We start from the raw sequence: 9,355 nt of genomic DNA, 5'->3' as shown, positions 1-9,355 counted from the left end.
GCTCCTCCCTTTTCCTGGGGGTTTCCACCATCCTCTTCTCCATCTGCTCCTCCTTTTTCCTGGGGTTTCCACCATCCCCTGCTCCATCAGCTCCTCCCTTTTCCTGGGGTTTCCATCACCCCCTGCCCCATCTGCTCCTCCCTTTTCCTGGGGGTTTCCACCATCCTCTTCTCCATCAGCTGCTCTTTTCCTGAGGTTTCCACCACCCCCTGCTCCATCAGCTGCTCCCTTTTCCTGGGGTTTCCACCACCCCCTGCTCCATCAGCTGCTCCCTTTTCCTGGGGGTTTCCACCATCCCCTGCTCCATCTGCTCCTGCCTTTTCCTGGGGTTTCCATCACACCCTGCTCCATCTGCTGCTCCCTTTTCCTGGGGGTTTCCACCATCCCCTGCTCCATCTGCTGCTCCCTTTTCCTGGGGGTTTCCACCATCCCCTGCCCCATCAGCTGCTCCCTTTTCCTGGGGTTTCCATCACCCCCTGCTCCATCTGCTGCTCCCTTTTCCTGGGGTTTCCACCACCCCCCGGCTGTCCCTGTAGGACACAAAAGAACACACACACACCCCGATCTCAGGGTGAAGAAGAAAAGAGTTTATTTTCTGACTCCAACATTTATAGTTTTACAAAGGTGACAGTGGATTGGAGGGTGGCAGTGACACCTCTCCACAGACACTGGTTTAACCAACAGTCCATCAACTCTCTCCTCCTCCATAGAGGAATGCAAAAACAATGAGTTGTTTACAGAAAGTGTGTGAGAAAGTTCCCCACAAGAATGTCAACATCAGAAGGCTCAGAGAGTCTCAAAAAACCAGGGTGGCCCCATCTGCTCCTGCCCCTGCCAGCCCTGCCAGCCTGCCCCAGCCTCTCCTGAGCTGCTCCATCACTCCAGCTCCAACTGCAGCATCCCCCCCCTGCAATTTTCTCTTTATTAGCTGGGGTCATTAAAACCCAAACAGATTGATGGTGCATTTCCATTGATAAATCCCTTCACACTTGTCTTAGCATCCGAAACGCCGACTGAGCTTTATGGAGTTTTATACCTCAGAGCTTAATTTTGCTAAACGTTGGTAGCAGAAAATTGGAATATAATGTAATTTTGTGGTGAAAACAACAGCGTTTTCCCACCCACTGTTAATTGCATTTTGTTGTTGGGGCTTTTTTTAACAGCAGTGGAAAAAAATGTGCAGGTTTGAGTGAAATGGCCTTGTGCTGTTGATGTTTCCACCTTGTACTGATCTTTCCAGAAGCTATTCCTGCCTCTCACAAAGAATATTCCAGATGGAAGCAAACAAGCTCCAGACACAGTTATTGAGGGCTCAGAGCAAGCCAGCATGGGAGCTTTGGAGTCAGGAATGTTCCAGAATCTCAGCAGATTGGTGGGAGCTCCTGCCCAGAGTCATCCCCCACCCACAGCTGAAAAATAATGCAGCATAATGTTAATTATTGCTAAAAATAATAGAGGATAATGTTAATTACTGCTAAAAATAATGCAGGATAATGTTAATTATTGCTAAAAAATGCAGGATAATGTTAATTATTATTAAAACCAATATAGGATAATGTGAATTATTGCTAAAAAATGCAGGATAATGTTAATTATTATTAAAACCAATATAGGATAATGTGAATTATTGCTAAAAAATGCAGGATAATGTTAATTATTATTAAAACAAATATAGGATAATGTGAATTATTGTTACTAAAACCAATACAGGATAATGTTAATTATTACTAAAACCAATACAGGATAATGTTAATTATTAATAAAACCAATACAGGATAATGTTAATTATTGTTAAATCAATACAGGATAATGTTAATTATTACTAAAAGCAATACAGGATAATAATTACTAAAATCAATTCGGGCTGGAGCTCTGCAGGTGTGTGAAAAAGGCCAGTCACTTGTTTTTAACATTTTAAAAAGTTTGATAGTAATAAAATTGTTATAAAAATAGCATTACAATTAGAGTGATAAAAATTTGGACAGTTAGGATTAGGACAACATGAGACAATAAAAACAAAGAGTTATGGACAGTGCGGGTTCCTCTTTCTGGGCAAAATAAGCCCAAAAGGCCCCAGGTGAGCAGAGCATTAACCCTTCACAGCAGCAGCCTGTTGCACATTCACACCCCTCATCCCTGGTGCATCAATTCCATTCCCACCCAGGATTCTGGCTGGGCACTGTCAGCTCCTTCCTCTGAGTCCTGACGGCGTCTGCAGGGCTGAGCAGGCAGGAAGAAGTTCCTTTGTTCTGATCATGGGGCAATGAATTCTCTTTCTCTGAGAGATTCAGGTGTCCTGTGGCTGCTCTCTGGTGCCAGTCCTTTCTTTAGAAAAAGTATCTTACAGAGCAGAGTTTCTATTTTAACATTATGTTATAACCTAAAACTGTATGTAACACACTGCTAAAGAGAATTAACACAGCATCACTTTCTAACACAGCACATCGAATATTCATTTGAATATTTGCCAAAAGCCAATCACAAAAGACACATTTTTCCCAAGGTGGAATTTGCTGCTTGCAGCAGGTGGGTGCTGGATGCTCTCAGTGCTCACCTGGGGGCTCTGCCAAAGCAGAGAGGTGAATTTGCTGTTCTCGTCTGCACTGGCTTTGCAGGGGTTAAGGCACCCCAGCTCTCCTGGCTCCAGCTCCTGCCCCCAGCTGCTCCTCCTGCCTGTCTGGCCCAGATTAGAGCCCTCTGGTACCTGTTGTTTCCTCCCTGGGAAGGCACTTCACTGTAATCAAGGCTCTCCTAATCGTCTTTCTGATGAACTAAACAGATTAAACTCTTTAAATCTCCCCGGGTAAAGAACTTTTTTCTAATAGCCAAATTATTTCTGCAGCTCTTTTCTGCCCTCTCTCTAATTTGTTGGAGGCTTTTGAAAACTTTTCCTTCTCAGCTGTGTCGTATTTCCAGCAGACATCTGGCGAGGTGAAGTGGGGAAAAGGGCTGGGGACTGTGAAATATTCCTCCCAGCTGCTGGGGGAATATTTCATCTTTTCATCTGCCTCTTCCTCGTGCCTGGTCTGGGAGAGGCTCTCCCCAGGATGGAGCAGGCTCCAGATCTCTGCCTTGTTGGTCCTCCCCTGACCCTTACCCCATAATAGTCCACCCTTTCACCCCCATCATGCTTCTGCTGCAGGAACTGGGATCACACCCTGCACAGGAGCAGGAAATTGGGGATCACACCCTGCACAGGAGAGCTCAGGGGACAGGGAGGTTCACTGCAGGGTTCAGGTGACATTGGCAGTGTGGCACCTTCTCTTGGTTTGGAAAGCCAGGTGGCTGCTGAGGAAGGCAGGAGCCTCCCCTGAAATGGGAAATGCAAACCCCCTCCCTCTGAATTATTGTAATTTTGAAATGAAGGGGATTTCAGACAAAGATATGGGAGCAGGAATAACAGTTCTTTACTAGGGAAATTAAAAATACAAATGCAATGGTACAAAAAAGAAAACAGAGTGAGAGCAGTCCCTGTCCCCCTGTGTGTCAAGGTGGTGGCACAGCCCCATCCCATGGTGGCACAGTCCCATCCCATGGTGGCACAGTCCCATCCCATGGTGGCACAGTCCCATCCCAGGGTGGTGGCACAGTCCCATCCCAGGGTGGTGGCACAGTCCCATCCCAGTTTGGTGGCACAGTCCCATCCCAGGGTGGCACAGTCCCATCCCATGGTGGCACAGCCCCATCCCATGGTGGTGGCACAGTCCCATCCCAGGGTGGCACAGTCCCATCCCATGGTGGCACAGCCCCATCCCAGGGTGGTGGCACAGTCCCATCCCAGGGTGGTGGCACAGTCCCATCCCAGGTGGTGGCACAGTCCAATCCCAGGGGTGGCACAGTCCCATCCCAGGGGTGGCACGGTCCCATCCCAGGGGGTGGCACAGTCCCATCCCAGGGTGGTGGCACAGTCCCATCCCAGGGTGGCACAGTCCCATCCCATGGTGGCACAGTCCCGTCCCAGGGTGGTGGCACAGTCCCATCCCAGGGTGGCACAGTCCCATCCCAGGGGTGGCACAGTCCCATCCCATGGTGGCACAGTCCCATCCCAGGGTGGCACAGTCCCATCCCATGGGGGCTCAGCCCTCCTGCAGTGCCAGCTGTGGCTCTGCTGCAGCAGGATCCTGCACAAGGGGGGAGTTTTCCTCTGCAGCTGCAGGGCTGCTGGAGATGGGCCTGCTCTCCCTCTGGGAATGCAGGGCAGGAGAAAGCTGCTCCTCTGGGAATGCAGGGGGCAGAGGCTGCTGTGCTGTTCCAGGGCAGATTGGATCCAGGTAGGAATGCTTGGCTCCTGCCCTGGGCGCAGCATCTCCCCATGGGATGGTGGAATTGGATCAGCCCTGCAGGGACACTCAGTGGCCATGGACAGCAGAGATCTGCTGCAGGGAGGATGGGCTGTGGGGGAGATAAAGGAAACTGCCCCATGAGCAGCAGGTTACCACTCTGACAGGTGGTAAAGAGAATTCACATCCCCATTTCCAGCCTAAGACACATCTCCCTTCCAAAGGCCGCCTTGGGTGTTCCTCCTTCCCCCCTTTGTTCTAGGTGATAATGATCCATGATTCCCCTCACCAAAAGACAAATAAAATTACCACAGGAAATAGGTTTGTTTTCCAACTGTGAGGCATCATCTGACATTACATCTGGAAAGTGCTGAAATGTTTATTTTCTTTATTAACAAAACTGCAGACAAGGGTGGCATTTTTTTTAAGCTGGAAGAAATTAGATGGCACCTAAGTGGGGGGAAGAAAGGCCCATTTTTCATGATAAAAGAGGAGGATTTTGGAAATGGAGGAGCTGAACCATGACTGATGAGTTTAGGTAAAGTCCCCATTTCTACCAGGGGCTTGTCGTGCAGCTCAGATAATTCAATATACATCTTGCTTTGCCCATGCCCAGCTTTTCCTTCAGTTTCCAGGTTGGACATTGGGGTTTAGAGCAGCCTGGGACAGTGGGAGGTGTCCCTGCCGTGGCAGGGTGGCACTGGGTGGGATTCAAGGTCCCTCCAACCCAAACCTTCTGGGATTCTGTGGTTCTGTGGAAAATGCAACATTACCAGCCCCAAGAGCCTGCTGCAGCCTCATCTGCCTTCCCTGGTCAAAAAAAAGAAAATAATTCTTATCAAAGCGAGGTGACTTCCCAGCAGTGTTCCAGGTTCTCCCTCCCAGAGTCATCTCCAGGAGCCTGTGGCTCGGTGCTGTGTGATCACAGACAATTCTGTACAACCATGCTCAGTTTCTCATTATTATTGAAAGCAGAATTATATTTTAGACCTCCGCAGCTATTCTGTAGCGAGGAAAAATAAAAAAGGAGGTGAAATCGGAGCTTTGTGGAGGCTGGGGAAGCTGTTGGTGAGAGGTCTGGCTGGGAAGAGGCTCCCAGGGAGGGGAGTTCAGAGCAGGAACTGGCAGGAGGGCCGGGGGTCCCTCTGGCCCTGCAGGCTGTCAGCAGCTGCTGGGTGAGCCCTGAGCCCCAGGTTTCAGTGGGGTGTGCATCACCTGCAGGTAATGGATGGAGCCAGCCCCCAGCCAGGTCTGCAGATGTGATAGCAGGTACAAATGAAGCGTTTTGGGTGGGGGAAGAAATATAGTGTTATATTGCTATTTTGTTCTCATTAGTTCTTTTTTATATAAATAGTAACTGTGCAGGGTGTAATACATCCTCTGCTGTCAGGATTTATCAGGGAAGTGCTCTGGCTGGGCAATTGCTCTGTGAAAAATTAAGGGGTTTGCCTCATTCTATCAACATGTTTTGGTTTCACTGGTGAATAAAAATAGATTTTTAAATAACAGCCACATAAAGTAATAAAACCCAGAACAGAGCCTATTTTCATTCCAGAGGTGGATTCAGCTGGAATAGATCACAGGGTAATTAATTACTAAGGCCCATTATTACAAACACAACCGAAAAGTCTAATGAATGTTGTGGTGATTTTTAATTTCTAGCAGCCAACTGCGAGATGTCAGCCGGCTTTTCCACAGGATTGTGTGGAGGGGAGGGGTGCAAAGGAGACCCTTTGCACTCTGGGAGTGCACTGTGCAGAGCCCCAGGGACTGAGCACACCACTGACTGGGCCCAGAACCTTCTGCAGCTTCTGCCCCTTTGTGTCACCTCTGGGGTGGGAGGTCCAGCTGGGTCTAATGGTTCCCAGTTCAATGAATTGGGAAAAAAAATCAGGTGAAATTCAGTGAAAATCACGTGTTGGGGGTTTTGGGGCTGTTTCTCCTGGAGGAAGGTTCCGAAGGGGTCGTGGATGTGCTGGGGAGATTCATTCCAAACCATCCCCAGGAGCTGATCCCGCCCAAGGAACGTGAACCTCCCGCCCTGGCACAGGGAAGTGCTGTGGGGTCAGGCTCCAGGACCCCAGAACCAGAGAGCCCAGACTGGTTTGGGTTGTAAGAGACCTCAAATCCCACCCAGTGCCACCCCTGCCATGGCAGGGACACCTCCCACTGTCCCAGGCTGTCCCAGTGTCCATGGCAGGGACACCTCCCACTGTCCCAGGGTGTCCCAGTGTCCATGGCAGGGACACCTCCCACTGTCCCAGGGTGTCCCAGTGTCCAGCCTGGCCTTGGGCACTGCCAGGGACCCAGGGGCAGCCACAGCTGCTCTGGCAATCCCAGCCCAGCCAGGAATTCCCAGTTCCCAATCTCCCACCCATCCCTGCCCTCTGGCACTGGGAGCCATTCCCTGGCTCCTGTCCCTCTGTCCTTGTCCCCAGTCCCTCTGCAGCTCTCCTGGAGCCCCTCCAGGCCCTGCCAGGGGCTCTGAGCTCTGCCTGGAGCCTTCTCCTCTCCAGGGGAACATTTCCCCACAGGAGAAGTGCTCCATCCCTCTGATCACCCAGGGAATCCTCTGCAGGGTGCTCAGGAAGGAGCAAACTCCACCAGCCAAACATCCCCTCAGGTGCTGGGAACGGTCCCAAGAGCATTGGCCAGGATGCTTTTCCTGTGCTCCATGGGAATCCCTGGGTCTGAGCATGAGCTGGGGGCACCCCAGTGCCTCCCCCAGCAGAGGGGCCCTGAGCCACTTCCCTCTGGAGCCAGGTGAAGCCAGAGCCAGGTGAAACCAGAGCCAGGTGAAGCCAGAGCCAGGTGAAGCCAGAGCCAGGTGAAGCCAGAGCCAGGTGAAGCCAGAGCCACCCCCACCTCCTGCCCCCCAAGGCTGCCTGAGGCAGACCCATGAGCAGGAGCTGGGCACTCTCAGCATGCTCAGCCCCAGGGATGAAGCTCTACCACAACAGGACACGAAATAAAACCATGTGGACACTGGAATTTTAGGGTAAGAAGAAGGGAAGTTTATTTTTTGACTTCAACATTCATAGACTTTTTAAAGTGAGCCTGGATTGGAGGATGAAAGTTCTACTTCTCCAATGGCACTGGACAAACCAACAGTCCGTCAAACTTTTCCTCCCCCAGAGAGGAATGCAAAACCAATCATTATTTACATAAAGTGCGTGAGAAACTCCATGGCAAGGCTGTGGACATCAGGAGGCTTGGAGGAGCTGAGAGGAACAGGGTGACAAAGCTCTCCTGCCTGAGCCCATGGCAGCAGCCTTTGCTCATCAGAAATCAGCTCCATCCTCTGGAATCCAGAAATAGCACCTTCTCCCAGGGCTGCTGATGGCTCAGCCCTGCCTGCCCTGATTGCTGCTCTCCCCTGCTCCATCAGCTCCCTGCTGGGCGCTCCCCAAAGCTCCCTGCAGCCAGGAGGGAGCCTGGAGCCTGACAAACAGCCAGCCTGGAGCCTGACAAACAGCCAGCCTGACAAACAGCCAGCCTGACAAACAGCCAGCTTGGCTCAGGGTCACAGCCACCTCCTCACCCAGGACCCTGCTCAGGGCCTCCACAGGGAGCTGAGCTCTCCTGCAGGACAATTCCTGCAGAATCCCCAGGGTCCTGTGGGAGCACAGGGGTCAGACAGGATGGGATTTCCCAGGCACTCAGACCTTAAACCTGGCATTTCCCCAGGGAAAGGGATGGAGGGACAGGACCAGGGGATGGCTCCCAGTGCCAGAGGGCAGGGATGGGTGGGAGATTGGGAACTGGGAATTCCTGGCTGGGCTGGAATTGCCAGAGCAGCTGTGGCTGCCCCTGGATCCCTGGCAGTGCCCAAGGCCAGGCTGGACACTGGGACACCCTGGGACAGTGGGAGGTGTCCCTGCCATGGACACTGGGACACCCTGGGACAGTGGGAGGTGTCCCTGCCATGGACATTGGGACACTCTGGGACAGTGGGAGGTGTCCCTGCCATGGACACTGGGGCACCCTGGGACAGTGGGAGGTGTCCCTGCCATGGACACTGGGACACCCTGGGACAGTGGGAGGTGTCCCTGCCATGGACACTGGGGCACCCTGGGACAGTGGGAGGTGTCCCTGCCATGGACACTGGGACACCCTGGGACAGTGGGAGGTGTCCCTGCCAGGGCAGGGTGGCTCTGGGTGGGATTTGAGGTCCCTCCCAACCCAAGCCACTCCAGGATTCTCTGATTGTGCCTCTCTGGCCCTGGGTGGGTTGAGGAAGGTGGGATCACTCCATTCCCACCCCCAGGGCTCTGCTGTGCCCAGCTGTGCTGGTGCCACCTGCAGCTCTGTCCCCATCAGCCTGGAATTCCCTGGGGCTGTGTCCAGCTCTGCCTGGAAATCTGCTGGGGAAGGGCAGCAGCAGCTCCTTCAGCTGGTGTTTACCCAGGGAAGCAGGAGGCAGAGTGATTTGGGTGATAATGGCCAGGAAACAGCACTGAGGGCTGCAATTTGTTATTCTGGGAGGAGAAAGGAAGGAGGGTGATGGGCTGGCCATGGCAGAGCTCAGAAAAGCCAATTCCAGCTCAGCCAGGGCAACAGCAGCAGCAGGATCCTCTGGGAGAGAGGAGCTGCAGCAGCATTGCCTGTCCTGGAGGAGGCTGCAGAGGGAACAGAGGCAGTGCTGAGGGCGTGGAGGGATGGAAGGAATCCCCCAGACACCTAGAAACAGGCACAGCTTACTGAGCATGGACATGAAGGAAGAGACTCCTGCCTGTAGAAATCAAGTCAGAGAACAGAAGGCCCAAAATGGCAAAGAACACAAAAGACAGGGAGGCATAAATGCATCTGAAATGAGAGGAGGACAAAGGCAGGGCAGGGAAGCAAATGGAGGCTGAGGCCTCATTGCTTCATCCTTCAGGAGAGGGTTAATTGTGAGCAGACACTCGCTGCAATTATCTCAACATGGGAGAAAAGAGATTAGAGCATGCTCAGGTGAATCAGATCCCTGCTAAACCCCACCCAGGATAGGCTCAGGTAAATCAGATCCCTGCTAAACCCACCCAGGGTAGGCTCAGGTAAATCAGATCCCTGCTAAACCCCACCCAGGATAGGCT

Source organism: Fringilla coelebs, assembly GCF_963513975.1.
Source record: "Fringilla coelebs genome assembly, chromosome: 6".
Classification (NCBI taxonomy): Eukaryota; Metazoa; Chordata; class Aves; order Passeriformes; family Fringillidae; genus Fringilla; species Fringilla coelebs.
Note: the sequence above shows the minus strand (reverse complement) of the source record.